General features: G+C 35.5%; 1 long non-coding RNA gene across 1 annotated transcript in view; it reads left to right on the top strand.

Moving 5' to 3' along the window:
• LOC125173799 (uncharacterized) overlaps window positions 1-19,219 on the top strand; it is a 236,021-nt gene extending 216,802 nt beyond the window's left edge. Inside the window, exon 3 of the long non-coding RNA XR_007155155.1 lies at window positions 19,119-19,219. This is a non-coding gene — a long non-coding RNA (uncharacterized LOC125173799). The remainder of the gene's footprint in view (window positions 1-19,118) is intronic.
• Window positions 19,220-19,419: the final 200 nt, after the last annotated feature.

Raw genomic sequence — 19,419 nt, forward strand, 5'->3', positions numbered from 1 at the left:
TAAACCAATATATCCCCAGAATCTAGCACAGTTCTAGATATTTAGTAGTGATTTAGTAGTTAAAAAATAACTATTTGCCATATTTTATAACATTTGATATTAAGATGATGTTCTGATTAGTATAGAAATACAATCTGATATTTTAGAAAAGTTTAAAAATAAAACTATTACTATTAAAGATTAAAATAGCTAAAAATGTGCAATGCTGTAAACATAAAACAAAATACTCTTTAGAAATATGTGCAGTATAATTAGAGCTAGAGAAATAATCATAGAAAAGTCACTTGATCAAATACTGAAAGAGGTAGGTAAGACAATTATTCAAAAGTAAAATAAAGTTATTTCAAATCCTCAAACGGAAAAAATATATATGAAGAATACAAGGGAGAATTTATTAGAAAGAAATTAGGCTAACTCACTGAGTTCAAGGAAAGCTTATGTACTAATGTCTATACCAACTGTGTTGAAAATACAATTCCTGGAACAAGAATGGAAGCAGGGAGAACACTAGAGGTTATTTAAATACAACAGTGAAAAAAATAACTGCTGGAAATGGGGACGCTAATAACAGGTCAAATTCCTTATGTGTTTTGAAGGTAGAACCAACAGCATATCCTGACAAATGCAGTGTAAAGTGTGAGAGAGAGAAAAGACTCATGAGTTCAGGGTTTTTGGCCTGATAACTGTAAGCATGGATTTGCCATGAGGTTAGATGTGCCAGAATGTAAAATGAATAATTTTGAAGAATGCCAAGGGCTGATGATGTTAGATGATGAGTAGAAATGATAGTGGGCATCCCCTGGAGTCTTCTATTTAATTTTTGGGAGGAGTGGGAAACAAAATTGTCACTTGGGAGTAGAGTAGAGGAGGAAGTGATGAAGGTTTGGAGAGAGAGGAGAGGTGAGTGTGAAATAGTTTTCAAGTAGAGGAGAAAGGAATACAGAAGTGAATTGTGGGCTCAGTGTCCATAATTACACAATTAAAGAGACAATAGATAGATTGGTTCTGTTTCTCTTTTCACATGTAAATAATTAATGGAGGGTCAGAGTAGCCTCAGATCAGATGTTGCTAAAATTGTGATTCTTCGCAGCAGATATGACAAAATGAGAATAAAGAGAAGAGACAAGGGACGTGATGGTATTTTATTTATTTATTTGTTTGTTTGTTTGTTTATTTATTTATTTATTTATTTTATTCATTTATTTATTTATGTACTTATTTACTTATTTATTTTTATTCTCATGTTGGATAACATACAATGTAGTCTTGGCTTCAAGAATAGAATCCAGTGATTCATCACTTATATACAATACCAAATGCTCATCCCAACAAGTGCCCTCCTTAATGCCCATCACCAATTTACCCTTCCCCCATCAACCTTCACTTTATCCTTTAAAAGTCTCTTATGGTTTGCCTCCCTAGAAGGGGATTATTATAATCAATGACCAGACTTTGCCCTAGGTTTGAAAGAAAGAAGTTTTCAAAGAGGTGAGAGACAGTGAAAAATGTAATTATTAATGCATGTAAGTGCTATATATCAAACATTTTGTTGGTGTTTGGACACTAGAGGATACAATCTGGAAGGATAAGAGGTGGGGTTAGAGAATATGTAACAATTTTATATGCAGCAATTTTAAATCTATAGATCTATACTAATTTTAAAAAATGATTATCATTCTCAAGAGCTTTTCAGCAATATGTTAATAAAATGAATACTACAGATTTTTGGTCTTTTTTTATATTTGTGCTTGTGAATATACATAGGTTTGCATACATATTTGATGAAGATGAGGCATGAAGAAGAAAAATTGTGAATATTGATCTCCACATTTCTGAGATTTCATGTTAGATTCATGCAACATTTAGGTGATGAATCAGCCCTCCATTTTAAAAAGGGTTATTCGTTGAGACAGTGAAATAAAATATTTTTATTAAAAATATATATATACTTGTATAGGCATAAGGAAAATAAAATTTTCCTATTCTTTATTCGTTTGGAATAAAGAAGATAAACCATATTATATGGAGGACAGCACTTCTTTTAAGTTAAAGGTCACAATTTACTCAACAGACAAGGGAATTTCATCTTCCTCAAAATTCGTTTTTTAAGCTTAGAGACCATGAAGAGCTATGATTCATGTTGCTACAGTAGAGTGGCTTGTGATGTATCTGAATTTCAACAATATGTTTTTGAACTAATCCAGAAAAGTAAGTTACAAACCTTGAAGTCAGATTGAAAACAGCTGTCATTTGGCGAGGGCGGGAATCAAAGCTGTGAGAGGAAAAAAATTCTCCTCTACATAATAAGTAAATACTGCCTTACTGCCTAATTAGCTTTTACTGAATCCAGTTTATGCTGCTCCACAGACTTGATAGAGAAAATCTTTTTTAAAAAAAATTAGTCTTGTATCTAAGTCATGGATTTTCAAGTTATTATTAATCAGCTAATTTTGATAACAAAATATTTATTTCATTTTGCTTAATCTGAAAAACCAAATAAAGTGAAAAAAAAGATAGTTTTAATGTGAGCTTTTGAAAGTTCTAAACCATCAAAGAGGGGGAAAAATCCAAAGAAAAGATCTGTAAAACTCAACGCAAATTTTATAATATTTCCTTATTGTAACATTTTAAAGTGTTTTCTCTGGGGACACCTGGGTGGCCAGTCAGTTGAGCATAGCATTCTTGATTTCAGTTCAGGTCATGATCTCATGGTCGTGAGATCAAGCCCCACGTCGGGCTATGCACTGAGTGTGGAGCCTGCTTGGGAATCTCTCTCTCCCTTCTGTCTGCTCCTCTCCCCCTAGCATGTGTGCATGTGCATTATCTTTCTCTCATAAAAATAAAAATAAAAAGTTTTCTCTGAATAACAAAACACTAATTCATGTTGGACTGAAGACTAAGGAAATAACTTCCATTACTAAAGATACAGATGGTGGGCTTAAATGATGGCTGATTCAGTAATTACCTGATGGCTTTAGTATTCCGGAATCTTTCCATATATATTCACTCACTATCCTTAACCTTGGTTCTATCCTTAAATTTATGGAAAGATGACTGCAGCAGTTCCAGGTATTATATCTAGATATTAGAATATTCAGGGAAAGAAGAGAAAAGGCAGTGTTCAAAGGAAGAAGAGAATTGGCCTTTCCCCCTTGTGCCCTCTTAGAAATGCTGAATCTTTTCTTTCTTTCCCAGAATCTTCCCAGAAGCCTCATGTATCTGCTTGACTATTTCTGAGCCATTCGTTGGCAAGAATATTTAGAGTGTCCTTGGACCAGTTGTTCTCACCTGAGGGTGTTTTTGCTATTCAGGGAACATTTGACAATATCTGGATATGTTGTTTGATTATCACAATTAGGGCAGCACTACTGGCATCCAGGGTGTAGAAGCCAAAAATATTGCTAAACAACCTACACAATGCACCTGACAGCCCTCCATAACAAAGAATTGCCCAGATCACATTGTCAGTAGTGCTAAGTTTGAAAAATCCTGTCTTGGAATAATCAGGCCTACCCATAGAACTAAGGTTAACATCAGCTTCTAGCAAGGCACATGAGTGAGTGAGAGAAGAATCTACACACAAAGAAAATTATAGTTCTTTTAGAAACAAATCTGCACAGTGAGGTCAAATGAACACCAATGCCACTACCCTCACCTAGTAGTAACAGGCACAATTATATAGTTGTATATTTGTATATGGTTTATAGTTAATTTTATAGTTGTATGGAGATAAGGCTCTCTACCTTCAGAAATCTGATTAAAAAGGCCATGATGGCTGCCCTCATGATATTTTAGTTATGGCTAGCTGATTGATGGATGTGCCATAAAAATGATATTAAATACATTTAAAAGACCATGAAAAATATAGGGTTTTCTTCACAGCTCTAATAAAGTATTGGCAATTGGGAACACATTAGTAATTTTCTTTTTCATTTTATAGCACAGCTATAGTTTAAAATGGAAAACTGTGTGTATTCATGCATATGTATGTATGAACTTAAAATCATTTTTCTCTTCAAAGAGCCTGGGGTGTGAATTTTTTAAGGAAAAGGGTCATTCTTATTTTTAAGCCACCTACCATTCTTCACAGATTTTCTGTGCTTTTCATATAAGATATTAAATAATTGTTTTTGATAAAGAAGATTTGAAATATTTTATATTAACTTCATTTTAAATACCTTAGAATAGTAATACATTTAAGATTGAGAAAGCATTTCATTAATACACAATATTATACAATAATATGCAATGATGTTTATCAAGTGAAGTCAAAGTACATTTTCTAGAATTGAGATCATTTTTGTTTAACATTATTCTAGCTTTTATCATACAATAATAACATTACAAACAAACCTTTGAGATATTGAGTTTAGTTTTTGACCACCACAATAAAGCAAATATTGCAATAAGCCAAGTTAAATGAAATTTTTGGTTTCTCAGTGTGTATAAAATTTATGTTCACATTATACCATAGTTTATTAAGTATGCTAAGCATTATTTTCAATAAAAATGTACATACCTTAATTTAAAATATTTATTTGTAAAAAATGATAAACATCATCATAGTTTTTGGTAAGTCATAATCTTTTTGCTGTTGGAGTGTTTTGTCTGGATGTAATGGCTGCTGACTGATCAGGGTGGTGTTTGCTGAGGGTTGAGGTGGCAGTTTCTTAAATTAAGACAACAAATGAAGTTTGCCTCATAAATTGACCCTTCCTTTCATGAACAGTTTCTCTGTAGCATGGAAAGCTGTTTGATAGTGTTTTACCCGCATTAGAACTTCTTTCAAAACTGGAGTCAGTCTTTTCAAAACCTGCCACTGCTTATCAAACTAGTTTATGTAACAGTCTAAATCCTTTGTTGTCATTACGACAGTCTTTGTAAGTATCTTCACCAGGAGTAGATTCCATCTCAAGAAACCATTTTCTTTGATCATCCATAAGGAGCAAATCTTCAGCTGTTAAAATTTTGTCATGAGTTTATGATGATTCAGTCGTATCTTCAGGCTCCACTTCTAATTCTAGTTCTCTTGTTATTTTTACTGTATCTGCTATTACTTCTGCCACTGAAGTCTTTAACACCTATGGAGTTAATTTTAGAGAGTGTATTGCAAGCCCTGGGAAAATGGATAGGATAATTGCTGAAACGTCAATGATGTTCTGGTCTCAAGGTTGTGGAACGCCGTAACACTATGAGTTCCAGAGCCACATTATCCCCCCGGAGCCAGTTAGGGAACAGAGCGACGGTAATTGCCTAGAAGTCCTTGAAACTGCACATCTCCCCTACATACTTTCATGTAAACACCAGATATGTGTTTGGTCTATGTCTGGAGGCTCTTTGTGTTTTCCTCCCATGCTTTGACATTCTTTGATGCTTATACCTGGAGAACATGTGCAGTTTGCTGCTGCTGCTCTTTCTCTGGCGGAGGCTGCCCTGCACGTCTGCTCAGTCTAAGTGTCTGAGAACTTTTTATTCAGTGCGCAGCCACAAACACCTCAAAGTTATCCACAAGAGTTGAAATCAACTTCTCCTGAACTCCTGTATTAATATTAATATTTTATCCTCTTCCCATGAATCACAGATGTTCTAAAAAGCATCTAAAATAGAGAATCCTTTCCAGAAGGTTTTCAACTTATTTTGCACAGATCCAGTAGTGTAATCACTGTCTGTGGCAGTTATAGTCTTATGAAATGTATTTCTTAGGTAATAAGACTTGGAACTAAAAATTATTCCTTGAACCATGGGCTGCAGAATGGATGTTAAATTAGCAGGCATGAAAACAACATTAATCTCATTGTGCATATCCATCAGAGCCCTGAGTGACCAGGTACAATTTCAATGAGCAGTAATATATTGAAAGGAATCTTTTTTTTTTCCTGAGGACTAGTTCTCAACAGTGGCTTAAATTTTGTATTAAACCATGTTATAAACAGAAGTACTGTCACCCAGGCTCTGTTGTTCAATTTAGGGAGCAGAAGCAGAGTAGATTTAGCATAATTCTTAACAGCCATCAGAATTTTAGAATGGCAAATGAGAATTGGCTTCAACTTAAAGTCACCAGATGCATTCAACCTTATCAAGAGAGTCAGCAGCCTCTCTTTTGATGCTTTGAAGCCAGGCATTGGCATGGACCTCTCCCTTCAGTGGAAGTCCTAAATGGCAACCTCTTCCAAGAAGTCTGTTTCTTATACCCTGGAAATCTGTTGTTTAGTGTAGCCACTTGCGTTAATTATATTGGCTAGATCTTCTGGCTAATTTGCTTTAGCTCCTAAATCAGCCTTTGCTGCTTCACCTTGCATTTCTGTGTTCATGAGGGTGGCTTTTTTCCGTAAATCTCATGAATCAATCTCTGGTAACTTCAAACTTTTCTTCTGCAGCTTCCTCACCTCTCTCAGTCTTCATAGAATTTTTTTTTCAGTCTTCATAGAATTGAAGAGAGTTTGGGCCTTGCTTGGATTAGGCTTTGGTTTAAGGAAATGTTGTGGGTGATTTGATCTTCTATCCAGACCACTGAAACTTTCTTTATATCAGCAATAGGTTGCTTTGATTTCTTATCATCTGTGTGTTCACTGGACTATCACTTTTAATTTCCTTCAAGAAGCTTTCCTTTGCATTCACAGCTTGGCTATTTGGTGCAAGAGGCCCGGATTTCAGCCTGTCTCTACTTTCGACATGCCTTTCTCAGAAAGCTTAATCATTTCTAGCTTTTGATTTAAAGTGAGAATTGTGCAACTCTTTCACCTGAACACTTAGAGGCCATTGTAGAGTTAATAATCAGCTTAACTGCATAATTATTATGTCTCAGGTAATAAATAGGGAGGCCTGAGGAGAAGATGAAAGACAGGGAAATGGCCAGTCAATGGACCACTCAGAACACATACAACATTTATCAATTAAATTTTCCATCTTATGTGGGCATGATTTGTGGTATCCCAAAACAATTATGGTAATGACATCAAAGATTACTGATCACAGATTATCGTAACAAATATAAAATTATTGAAAATTTTTGAAATATTGTGAGAATTACCAAAATATGACACAGACATGAAGTGAGAAAATGCTATTGGAAAAATAGCACCAGTAAACTGCTTGACATAAGCTTCCCACAAGCCTTCACTTTGTAAAAAATACCACAATACATATGAAGGGCAGTAAAACAACATGTGGCTTTATAGAACTCCAAAGCCAGAAGAACACTTTAAATAACACTCACAAGAAAACTGTGGCTCAGGGAGATTAGTTAATTTTTTTCTAGATACTACATCTAGACTAATAGAGACAAAAATTATAATCTCAGAGCTGTTATCTCATTCATATCCTGCTGCTCAAATTTTCTGGTCATCTCTTTGGAATGCAAGGTAGGATGTAGAAAAATAAAAGCTGGAGATAAAGAAATTTGTACAGCATCTTACATTTGAGAATTCTCGATGACGGATATGCACAAAGGAATGCTCCTAGTCCTTAACGATGCCAGTGATAGGTTTTGCAGAACTAACAAAACAACGACAATAACTTATATGGGACATTTCCTAGAGTCCACTAGCAAATTTAGCAATCATACCTCCCCAGATTACTGTTAAGATATGAAATTATTATTTTTACATGACAGGTAAATAACCCGTTTCCTTTAATTAGACTAGATTAAGAGAAGTGAAGTGCTTTTGAAAATAGCAGTGGAATGGAATGGTGTCTTTCATCAAGAGCTGAATCCTGTTAATGTCTTATGCTGTCTAGTTACCATGACAAATAGGTTGTGGTACATGCACACTTTAATTATTAACACTGAAATCTGCTGAAATTGAAGTATTGCTCTCAGTAAGAGCTATTACTGCTGAAATGACCCATTTAATAGTGACCCATGGTATCAAAGTATGGATTTAAATTGGTAATTAATAACAGTCCATTTCTGAAAATGTTAACACAGGAGTTCAATAAAAATGCTAACTAGGTCTCAAATACCACAGACAGTGTATTGACATATTAATATTTATTATTTATGTTAAACACTTTGGAGATTTAGGTATGAAACAAGATGATAACGGGAAAAGTGTTTCCTAACTAGTGTTCAAGGAATCAGTTAGTAAATTTAGTGGATTGGTTAACCTTTTTTTTTTTTTAAATTTTTATATCCAGAATTCTTCACATAAGAGTTTCTCTTATTGCATTCTACGGCATGTGAAATAATCAGTAAAAGGAAGTGAAAAAAATTTAAATGCAACAGTGTGACACTGAGGAGGAATTTTGGAGTAATTGAATGGCAGCTGTGTTGTCCAACTCCCATATAATAATTAGCTGCCCCACACCTACCCTTTTCATTTTATGCCTTATCAAAATAATATAAAGCGCCATGATCAATTATATTATGAAATAACATTTTAAATGATACATTGATAGAAATAAAAAACAAATGAAGTAAATTTTTGTAATGAAACATACCTAGAGCAGCATGATATTTCCAGTCACTAATATGTGGTTGGAATGCATTTATTGATATTTGGTGTGATTTACTTAAATTGGCTTATCTTAAGCTGACATTAAAATAGAATTGTTTTCTGAATATATTGATTGACAGCATCCTAAATGTTAGAAAAGGTTAAGAGAAAAGAATGTGTGATATATAATTTTTTAAAAGGTAATTTAAAAACTGCAACTTCCACCTGAGAATAAATGTGTACTATATTATTTCAGTTATGGTGAATATAAAAATATTTTTAATGATACCATTCATCATCACTTAGGTTAAATTGAAATAAAAAGGGCAGAAAAATTTCAACAAAACTTAGGTCAAATTTCAATATATTTTGTTCAATGGGATTGTTAGTATCTAGGTTAACATGTAAGAAAATAATATATGGTAGAAACATTTCAAAGTACTTTGAAAGTTAAGTACACACACACACACACACACACATACACACTCACTCATACATGCATATTTTAATAAAAAATAGTTTTAAAACCAGAACATTACTTAGCAACTAATCCCCTTCCTTAAGACGAACTGGATACTACAACAGCTACCATTAGAGATTTAAGTGTTGTCCTCAGGGAACTTATGCCTAAATCTGCGGTATGCAAAGGTGTCTCAAATGACCTGTACCAAAGGTATTTCTTTGTTTAGCTTTGGCACTTGAGTTATACTTTTTCTATGCACTTAGTAGGTTAGTACATTTGACACAGGTCTACCTCTCCAGGTGATAGAATCACAGTGGCAACACATTATGCATGTCTTATTGTGATACTTTTCAAACAATGATGTTCTCTTTTTAATTTCACTTCTGTGGCCCAGTCCCAAGGTCTTTTTTTTCCTGAAAGTAGTTAAAAATCTCTTTATTATAAATATGAGCATCTATATGAATATATTATGGTTAGATTTCTGTAACCATTGTCTTCAAACATAAATCATAGCAGTGCTACGAATTTCAAATACTATGTTGACGATTTTCTCTTGAAAAACTATGTGCTTAATGATCTATATGATGAGGTCTGAAACTTGGAATATTCCAAATTGACTTTGAATCGAAGTTGCTCTCAACAGATTGGGTAGAAAACATTTGCCTTACTAGTAATTACACACACACACACACACACACACACACACACACACATACACACGCACAGTAGTACTAAAATAGTTCAGTGAGATTATGATTTCGTCAAATGCTGTAGCAGTATGTGTTTATTTGTTTATACCTCCTGAAATAGTAGTATAGTAAATTCTCTTAAGGGATGCTGGTGAAGGAAGAATAATGAATGAAAAATACACCTTTTAAAATCAATCGACTGACAGCTTTTTCTAGTTTTTTAGGAGATTTGGATTAATCTTCTCTGGATAATTGGCTATTTTTTTATTAATATGATATGGTTATCAAATTTGTGTATGAAACTTACAGTATCCCTTTCCTTTATCAAAAGAATTACACCATGGCTGTATACATAGAGATATGAATTGTTTTATTATAAAGTGAGAATAACTTGGAACTTTTACCTCAAAACTGTGAGGCAAACAAGATAAATTGAGAAGTAGAATTCTGTTTGATAGAATTGCACTTATAGGCCCATTTGTTTTCCTTAGTTGGATTACATTTTGCTGTAATTTAAAAGTTCTTGAAAGCCATCAGTTTGGCTGGTTGGCTGGTTGGCTGGTTGGCAGATCCATTGGTTGATTGATGTGATGAAAGTATTTATGGTGTAACCATTCTGTATTAACAGACATCAGTTTTGAAGCATCATCTTTGTTTGAACTTCAACATCTCCAAGTCTTTTATTTTTTTAATTTTTATTTTTGGGAGAGAGAGAGAGAGAGAGAAAGAGAGAGAGACCGTGAAGGGGTGGGGGAGGATGGAACAGAGAGAGGGAGACATGGAATCCGAAGCAGGCTCCAGGCTCTGAGCAGTCAGCACAGAGCCCAACACAGGGCTTGAACTCACGAACGACGAGATCATGACCTGAGCTGAAGTTGGACACTCAACTAAATGAGCCATCCATGCTCCCCTCAACATTTCCAAGTCTTAAAGATTTGTTATTGATCTGTTATAACAGATTTGACTATTTCTACTGCTTTGAATAATTTTGCTTGGGCATAAGATGGGCCAGCTCTTTTGGTCTTTAATCTGTCAACATTGGTGATAATAGTAACATATCTTATTTTTTCAACTTATATAAAACATTTGGCTGATGACTTGTTAAAATGGCCGGTGGGCAGTTGAGGGAGATAAGCTGGAGTGGGGGGGTAAGATAAGCAGTTATTCTTCTAGTAATCTTTTGCATATTGGACAAAATATCTTACATAGTAGTCCTTCATAGCTGTATTCTGTACCACCTCAAGAGTTCTTTTGGATACTAAGTAAATTTTAACACTCAGTGATGACATAAGCTAGGCAATATTATAAGGCAAAGACAAACAAAAAGTCTGTCTATTGCTACATCCAGTAACATTGTGTATCCTACAGTTGCAAATAAGCAATAAGGTTAAGGTTTCCCTTATTCTGTATTCAAGAGCCAAAATAGTTATGTAACATCTTAAAGGACAACTTTTTTTGTTTGTTTTTGTTTTTGTTTTTGTTTTTTACAATATATGAAGTTTATTGTCAAATTGGCTTCCATACAACACCCAGTGCTCATCCCAAAAGGTGCCCTCAATACCCATCACCCACCCTCCCCTCCCTCCACCCCCCATCAACCCTCAGTTTGGTCTCAGTTTTTAAGAGTCTCTTATGCTTTGGCTCTCTCCCACTCTAACTTCTTTTTTTTTCCCTCCTCCTCCCCCATGGGTTTTGTTTAACTTTCTCATGATCCACATAAGAGTGAAACCATATGGTATCTGTCTTTCTCTGTATGGCTTATTTCACTTAGCATCACACTCTCCAGTTCCATCCATGTTGCTACAAAGGGCCATATTTCATTCTTTCTCATTGCCACATAGTACTCCATTGTGTATATAAACCACAATTTCTTTATCCATTCATCAGTTGATGGACATTTAGGCTTTTTCCACAATTTGGCTATTGTTGAGAGTGCTGCTATAAACATTGGGGTACAAGTGCCCCTCTGCATCAGTACTCCTGTATCCCTTGGGTAAATTCCTAGCAGTGCTACTGCTGGGTCATAGGGTAGGTCTATTTTTAATTTTTTGAGGAACCTCCACACTGTTTTCCAGAGTGGCTGCACCAGTTTGCATTCCCACCAACAGTGCAAGAGGGTTCCCGTTTCTCCACATCCTCTCCAGCATCTTTAGTCTCCTGATTTGTTCATTTTGGCCACTCTGACTGGCGTGAGGTGATATCTCAGTGTGGTTTTGATTTGTATTTCCCTGATGAGGAGTGACGTTGAGCATCTTTTCATGTGCCTGTTGGCCATCCGGATGTCTTCTTTAGAGAAGTATCTGTTAATGCTTTCTGCCCATTTCTTCACTGGGTTATTTGTTTTTCAGGTGTGGAATTTGGTAAGCTTTTTATAGATTTTGGATACTAGCCCTTTGTCTGATTTGTCATTTGCAAATATCTTTTCCCATTCCTTTGGTTGCCTTTTAGTTTTGTTGGTTGTTTCCTTTGCTGTGCAGAAGCTTTTTATCTTCATGAGGTCCCAGTAGTTAATTTTTGCTTTTAATTCCCTTGCCTTTGGGGATGTGTCAAGTAAGAAATTGCTACAGTTGAGGTCAGGGAGGTTTTTTCCTGCTTTCTCCTCTAGGGTTTTGATGGTTTCCTGTCTCACATTCAGGTCCTTTATCCATTTTGAGTTTATTTTTGTGAATGGTGTAAGACAGTGGTCTAGTTTCATCCTTCTGCATGTTGCTGTCCAGTTCTCCCAGCACCATTTGTTAAAGAGACTGTCTTTTTCCCATTGGATGTTCTTTCCTGCTTTGTCAAAGATTAGCTGGCCATACATTTGTGGGTCTAGTTCTGGGGTTTCTGTTCTATTCCATTGGTCTATGTGTCTGTTTTTGTGCCAATACCATGCTGTCTTGACGATGACAGCTTTGTAGTAGAGGCTAAAGTCTGGGATTGTGATGCCTCCTGCTTTGGTCTTCTTCTTCAAAATTACTTAAACAGCGGTGAGAGTGGACATCCCTGTCGTGTTCCTGATCTCAGGGAAAAAGCTCTTAGTTTTTCCCCATTGAGAATGATGTAAGCTGTGGGATTTTCATAAATGGCTTTTATGATCTTTAAATATGTTCCTTCTATCCCGAATTTCTCGAGGATTTTTATTAAGAAAGGTTGCTGAATTTTGTCAAAGGCCTTTTCTGCATCGATTGACAGGATCATATGGTTCTTATCTTTTCTTGTATTAATGTGATGTATCACATTGATTGATTTGCGAATGTTGAACCAGCCCTGCAGCCCAGGAATGAATCCCACTTGATCATGGTGAATAATTCTTTTTATATGCTGTTGGTTTCAATTTGCTAGTATCTTATTAAGAATTTTTGCATCCATATTCATCAGGGATATTGGCCTGTAGTTCTCTTTTTTTACTGGGTCTCTGTCTTGTTTAGGAATCAAAGTAATACTGGCTTCATAGAATGAGTCTGGAAGTTTTCCTTCCCTTTCTATTTTTTGGAATAGCTTGAGAAGGATAGGTATTATCTCTGCTTTAAACGTCTGGTAGAACTCCCCTGGGAAGCCATCTGGTCCTGGACTCTTATTTGTTGGGAGATTTTTGATGACTGATTCAATTTCTTCGCTGGTTATGGGTCTGTTAAAGCTTTCTATTTCCTCCCGATTGAGTTTTGGAAGTGTGTGAGTGTTTAAGAATTTGTCCATTTCTTCCATGGTGTCCAGTTTGTTGGCATATAATTTTTCATAGTACTCCCTGATCATTGCTTGTATCTCTGAGGGATTGGTTGTAATTATTCCATTTTCATTCATGATTTTATCTCTTTGGGTCATCTCTCTTTTCTTTTTGAGAAGCCTGGCTAGAGGTTTATCAATTTGTTTATTTTTTCAAAAAACCAACTCTTGGTTTCATTGATCTGCTCTACAGTTTGTTTAGATTGTATATTGTTTATTTCTGCTCTGATCTTTATTATTTCTCTTCTTCTGCTGGATTTAGGCTGTCTTTGCTGTTCTGCTTCTATTTCCTTTCGGTCTGCTGTTAGATTTTGTATTTGAGATTTTTCTTGTTTCTGGAGATAGGCCTGGATTGCGATGTATTTTCCTCTCAGGACTGCCTTCGCTGCATCCCAAAGCGTTTGGATTGTTGTATTTTCATTTTCATTTGTTTCCATATATTTTTAAATCTCTTCTCTAAATGCCTAATCTCTTCTCTAATTGCCTTCTCTAATGAATGGTTGACCCATTCATTCTTTAGTAGGGTGTTCTTTAACCTCCATGCTTTTGGAGGTTTTCCAGACTTTTTCCTGTGGTTGATTTCAAGCTTCATCACATTGCGGTCTGAAAGTATGCATGGTATGATTTCAATTCTTGTATACTTATGAAGGGCTGCTTTGTGACCCAGTATGTGATCTATCTTGGAGAATGTTCCATGTGCCCTCGAGAAGAAAGTATATTCTGTTGCTCTGGGATGCAGAGTTCTAAATATATCTGTCAAGTCCATCTGATCCAACGTATCATTCAAGGACCTTGTTTCTTTACTGACCATGTGTCTGGATGATCTATCCATTTCTGTAAGTGGAGTGTTAAAGTCTCCTGCAATTACAACATTCTTATCAATAAGGTTGCTTATGTTTGTGAGTAATTATTTTATATATTTGGGGGCTCCCGTATTTGGCGCATAGACATTTATAATTGTTAGCTCTTCCTGATGGATAGACCCTGTGATTATTACATAATGCCCTTCTTCATTTCTTGTTACAGCCTTTAAAGTTTAGTTTGTCTGATGTAAGTATGGCTACTCCAGCTTTGTTTTGACTTCCAGTGGCATGATAAATAGTTCTCCATCCCCTCACTCTCAATCTGAAGGTGTACTCAGGTCTAAAATGAGTCTCTTGTAGACAGCAAATAGATGAGTCTTGTTTTTTTATCCATTTTTATCCATTCTGATACCCTATGTCTTTTGGTTGGCGCATTTAGTCCATTTACATTCAGTGTTATTACAGAAAGATACGGGTTTAGAGTCATTGTGATGTCTGTATGTTTTATGCTTGTAGTGATGCCTCTGGTACTTTGTCTCACAGGGTCCCCCTTAGGATCTCTTGTAGGGCTGGTTTAGTGGTGACAAATTCCTTCAGTTTTTGTTTGTTTGGGAAGACCTTAATCTCTCCTTCTATTCTAAATGACAGACTTGCTGGATAAAGGATTCTCGGCTGCATATTTTTCTGTTCATCACATTGAAGATATCCTGCCATTCCTTTCTGGCCTGCTAAGTTTCAGTAGAGAGATCCGTCACGAGTCTTATCAGTCTTCCTTTATATGTTAAAGCACGTTTACCTCTAGCTGCTTTCAGAATTTTCTCTTTATCTTTGTATTTTGCCAGTTTCACTATGATATGTCGTGCAGAAGATCGATTCAAGTTATGTCTGAAGGGAGTTCTCTGTGCCTCTTGGATTTCAATGCCTTTTTCCTTCCCCAGATCAGGGAAGTTCTCAGCTATGATTTCTTCAAGTACACCTCAGCACCTTTCCCTCTCTCTTCCTTCTCTGGAATACCAATTATGTGTAGATTATTTCTCTTTAGTGCATCACTTAGTTCTCTAATTTTCCCCTCATACTCCTGGATTTTTTTTTATCTCTCTTTTTTTCAGCTTCTTCTTTTTCCATAATTTTATCTTCTAGTTCACCTATTCTCTCCTCTGCCTCTTCAATCCGAGCCGTAGTTGTTTCCATTCTATTTTGCAGTTCATTGATAGCATTTTTTACCTCCTCCTGGCTGTTCCTTAGAGCCTTGATCTCTGTAGCAAGAGATTTTCTGCTGTCCTTTATACCATTTTCAAGCCCAGCGATTAATTTTATGACTATTATTCTAAATTCACTTTCTGTTATATTGTTTAAATCATTTTGGATCAGTTCGTTAGCTGTCGTTATTTCCTGGAGGTTTTTCTGAGGGTAATTCTTCTGTTTCATCATTTTGGATAGTCCCTGGAGTGTTGGGGACTGCAGGGCACTTCCCCTGTGCTGTCTTGAATAACTTGCGTTGGAGGGCGGGGCCGCAGTCAGACCTGATGTCTGCCCCCAGCCCACCGCTGGGGCCACAGTCAGACTGGTGTGTGCCTTCTCTTCCCCTCTCCTAGGGGTGGGATTCACTGTGGGGTGGTGTGGCTCGTCTGGGCTACTTGCACCCTGCCAGGCTTGTGATGCTGGGGATCTGGCGTATTAGCTGGGGTGGGTAGGCAAGGTGCACGGGGGCACGAGGGGCAGGCTTAGCTCGCTTCTCCTTAGGTGATCCACTTCAGGAGGGGCCCTGTGGCAGCGGGAGGGAGTCAGATCCACTGCCGGAGGTTTGGCTCCAGAGAAGCACAGCATTGGGTGTTTGTACAGTGCAAGCAATTTCCCTGGCAGGAACTGGTTCCCTTTGGGACTTGGGCTGGGGGATGGGCACGGGAGATGGCACTGGTGAGTGCCTTTGTTCCCCGCCAAGCTGAGCTCTGTATCCGGGGCTCAACACCTCTCCCTCCCGTTGTAAAGGACAATTTTTTTTAATAAATTAAATGTATGTCTCCAACATCCAGAAGATACTAGCTTTTAATACCATAAAAACAATTTAGCATACAGTGTTACCTTATAACCAAATGCCCTTGAAATAAATTTTCACATTCTCAATATTTATCATGTAGATTCATTTAAAAATGATGAAAGATGACAATAACACTGAAATAGGAAGTTGATGATCAGTAATTCTCAGATCTAAGAGTAACATCAATTAAGATCAAAGACAATTGGATTGACCAAACAGATTTGGTGGCTCACTATTGTAATTCTATCAGAATTTGGCCAAGCTGTTCATCTAACATTAGGAAAAAAATTCATCCTTTCACCATTTCTTCTCAGAAACATAGAAACCCAAGTTTTAATGGCCAGAAAACTATGCAGCTGCCTTTATATTGGTGTTCTTTTTTTAAAATAAGGAAACACCATTTATTCTGATGAACAAAATCAAAGAACCAAATAAGTGGAGAGACATTTTATATTCATAGATAGAAGACTCAAGATTGTCAAGAGGTCAGTTCTTCCCAACTTGATCTATAAATTTCATGAAATTCCAACCAAATTCCTAGAAAGTTATTTCATGGATATGAATAAACTGTTTGTAAAGTTTGTATGGATGGGCAGAAGACACAGAATAGCCAACACAGTATTGAAGGTGAACAAAAAACTGGAGGACTGTTGTATGCAACACTAAGGCTTACTGTAAAGCTACTATAATCAAGACAGTGTGGAATTTGCAAAATAGGCAAATAGGTCAGTAGAAGAGAATAGAGACCCGAGAAGTAGGACCCAATAAATAAAGTCAACTGAATTTTGACAAATGAGCAAAGACAATACAATGAAGCAAGGATAATCTCTTTGACAAATGGTGCTAGAATAACTGGACATCCACATGTAAAAAAAAATGAATTAGACACAGATCTTACACCTTTCAAAAAAATGAACTCAAAATGGATCATAGACTTAAATTTCAAATGCAAAAATATGTAATATATACATTATACATATATAATACATGTGTACATATATACATATATACACATATAATTAATATATGCATAACATATATACACATATACATATATAATACATGTGTACATATATGCATACATATTTACATATATGTAAATATATATTTACAAATAAATAAATAAATAAATACATTTCCTAGATGATAACATGAAAAGAAACGTAGATGACAACACCAAAGACACCACACACAAAAAACACAAACACCAAAGACACAACCACAAAAGAAAAAATTGATAAACTGGGCTTCATTTAAATAAAAAAACTTCTGCTCTATCAGTAACAAATTCAAGAGAATTAGCAGACAAGCCATAGGCTGGGAGAAAACATTGGCAAAAGATACATCTGATAAAGGACTGTTATCTAGATTATACAGAGAAATCTTAAAATTCAACAACAAGAAAACAAACTACCTTCAAGTGATCCCCAGCAAGATTGAGCATCAGATGTTCACCATGGTAACCAAGTCAAATAAGCAAAGTTGGACTGACTGTTTCCCTTTCTGCTCAAATAAACTTCAATTCTCTGGAATGTCTTCCTATGATATTTATTTTATATGACCGCTTATATAAGAATACTCTTGTTAAAGGAAGCCAAATTAAGCTAAGACTTGATTTGTCACCTAATAATCTTAATCAATTTTTAAAAATGATTTCTCAGTAGATAATAGTATAGGAGAGTCAATAGTTTAAGTTCATTCAAGTCCAAATTGAAGTCCAAGGGCAAGGTAAGACTCATAATGTCTCAGCTCATAGACAATCAGGCAGAGAGAGTAAGTTCTCCCCTCTTTAGACGTTTTGTTCTATTCAGGACTTCAACAGTTTTTATAGTCCCAACCACATGGAGAAAGGAAATCTGCTTTACTCAGTCTTCTGATTCAAAAGTTAATTTCATCCACATAACTCTTACAGACACACTTAAGATAGTGTTTAACCAAATATCTGCATTCCTCCTGCTCCAATCAAATTGACACATAAAATTAACCATGACAAGGAGTGAGAATGTTTTTTTTAAAGTTCATGGATTTAATCCTTCAGTTGCCACCATTAACAGTTCAATTGCAAAAAAGTTAGGAAAAAATATTCAAATGAATATGCAGTGAGGCAACAAGGCAGTCACAAAGATATATTATCTGACAGCTATATAAAAAGTTATTCCAAGATGGAGAATGAGACTGTATGTATTAAATTCTGCTAATAGTTTAAGTGAAATGAAGAGTAAATATTGGCCATTGCATTTATCTATATGGATGTCATTGCTGATTTTAATGCAATCTGTTTTGGTATAAGGGATAAAGTTTTTAAGAGGGTTTTTTGTTTTGTTTTCCCTTTTAAGATGATATAAATAGCAGCATGATTCAGAGAAACTGCTTCTATAAGTGAAATAGAGAGGAAAATCATCAACTGTGAAGAGAGTGCAAGAGTTGTTAAAAGTTTGAAAAGGGGACAAGCAGAAAGTATAGTGCAAGAGGATAGGAATGAAAGAAAGTGACTCAGACTGAATAAATATATATGATTGCCAGGAAGTATTAAGTCTCACTGGAGGGTAGTGATCATGAAATTAAAGCAAGGCAAGTCTACGAGTTCACATTTTCCAACTTTATTCAGATGTGTGTATACAATCATGAAGTAGGCTGAGAGCTGGCTTTAACTGGGATTGCAATTTACATATATGAAATAAGGGTAAAGCAATTGAAGGGATATGAACAAGAGTGTTATTAATGAAGGATAAGAGAATTCAAACTGAGTAAGAAGAAATGTGAGAAGATACTGAGAAGTAGCAAATTATACTGTATAAGATTATATAAACAAATAATTGCCTATGTACATGTATATATAACTGTATATACATATTTTCCTATATTTGGATATTTACTGGAAAATGTTTCTTTTTTAACTTTTTTCTTAACTTTTAAAACTATAAATAAAATATTTTATTTTAAATCAATATTATGTTACTTTTTATTTCTTATTATTTCCTCAAGTTAATTATTCTGAAACAGGTTAATTGGATTCTCAAAGAAAAGAAGAGAGAAGGCATAAGAGAACAGAAAAGTTTTTCCATCTGTATTCTACAACTGCAAGTATGAAGATGAGTGAAGTTCTAGAACATGAAATTAAGGTATTGTGGTTATGCTTAATACCATCAGTCTAGGGTGTCTTGAAAGAACAAAATGACTTTGCACTGGATTTTGTCAGTCTGAGAGATTATAATAAGCTTGCAGTAAATCTTTTGGCATTTGGAAACCTAGGTTAATTATACTGAAGTGTCCTCAGGCAAGAGAT

This window comes from Prionailurus viverrinus, chromosome A1, assembly GCF_022837055.1.
Source record: "Prionailurus viverrinus isolate Anna chromosome A1, UM_Priviv_1.0, whole genome shotgun sequence".
In the NCBI taxonomy this organism is placed as follows: domain Eukaryota; kingdom Metazoa; phylum Chordata; class Mammalia; order Carnivora; family Felidae; genus Prionailurus; species Prionailurus viverrinus.